This window comes from Mandrillus leucophaeus, unplaced genomic scaffold (genome assembly GCF_000951045.1).
Source record: "Mandrillus leucophaeus isolate KB7577 unplaced genomic scaffold, Mleu.le_1.0 Scaffold97, whole genome shotgun sequence".
Lineage (NCBI taxonomy): Eukaryota > Metazoa > Chordata > Mammalia > Primates > Cercopithecidae > Mandrillus > Mandrillus leucophaeus.
Window position 1 is genome coordinate 4,782,367 of NW_012110585.1, and position 1,621 is coordinate 4,783,987.

Here is a 1,621-nt window from a genome sequence, read left to right on the forward strand (position 1 = left end):
TCACGTTGGGTAGAACCATAGTTTATATATTTTTCATTGCTAAGTGGTATTCCATTTATACCACTTAGCAATGAAATTTTCCATCTACTTTTGATAGGGATTTGAGTTCTGACTGTCACAAATAATGTAGCTGTGAACATTCTCCTGCTTGTCTCCTGAACTCTACTTGCCCCACGCCCTGGCATCCACCTTCCTGTTGGCTATGTTTGCTGTCTTCCAGCAGAATTGTTTGTTGGAGATTTTTTTCCCTCCTAAGCTTTTAAAGTACTTTCTTTTTGGGCTTCTAAGTGGCATGATAATAACTACATTTTTTAAAATTACTAAGCTTCATTTTTTAGAGCAGTTTTAGGTTTACAGGAAAATTGAGCAGCAATGACTACATTTTTACAATGAAAACTTTCTCGTAGACTTCCACTCATTTAAAACAACTTAAATGTGTGAACTGCTTTAACAGCTCTTCGACATTACTGAGTTATGATGTTATTTTTTGTAGTTAACTAGGGTAGGCATAAAGTAGCATAAGTGACGTTTCTTTGATAGTTGGCTGTGTTTTTCATATATTTGTTTACTAATTGTATTTCCCTTGTGTGTGAATTGTTTACATCTCTCTTCTCTTTGAATTCCTTTTTTTTTTGGTTAATGTTTTCCTGGTTATGAAATGGAATACTGGTTTATTCATTACAGAAAATGTAAATGATAGAGAAAAGTATAAACTTAGCTCATTTATAGAACAATGATTTGAATACCAGATACCATATTTTAGTATTTTTTAACAGTTTAACCTCATCAAAATTGAGTACACTTCAATGTTTTTCTCTCCTTCTGCAGATGAACATCATGTTTAAATATATCTTCAAGATTGTCTATAAAAATCACTAAAATGTAATCAAATTGACACCTTCTGTTACAGTTCTGTTCTCCTACTTCCTGAGTCTCACACGTGTACTTATTTTTAGGGACTTGCTGACCCTCTGTGCTTTTTGTGTCACTCAGAAGCAAATACTGATCCTTAAACACATAAAAATTCTCGTGAAATCCAAAAAGCAGGGGAATGTACAGTCCGTGTGTTGCTTTTTTTCAAGCCAATCTTGTTTTCCTGAGACTGCTTTCCTTACCATTAGTCTCTGGACTCCTAGGGCAATGTTAATTCCACAACTAAACTAAAATGTTAATGGAAACTGGAAATAAGGCCCAAAGCTGGGTTGAGCAGCCTGGGATTTTGTTGTAGCTCAGTCTCAGTTGCTTTATTTGTGTGTCTTTAAATGGCCTTCAAATGGAACCATCTGGACATTTTAAGCAGGAAGGGCCTGTGGAGAACCACATGGCAGGTAATCTACTCTGGCTGGTTAACTTAGACCTTTCACTCACACGGGGTCAACTTCAGTTGGATGAAGGCAGCAACAGCTATCTAAGGGTTGAAAGGTTGGAGTACAGCTGGGTGCGGTGGCTCACGCCTGTAATCGCAACACTTTGGGAGGCCAAAATGGGCAGATCACGAGGTCAGGAGATTGAGATCATCCTGTTTAACACGGTGAAACCCCGTCTCTACTAAAAATACAAAAAAATTAGCCAGGCGTGGTGGCAGGTGCCTGTAGTGCCACCTACTCGGGAGGCTGAAGCG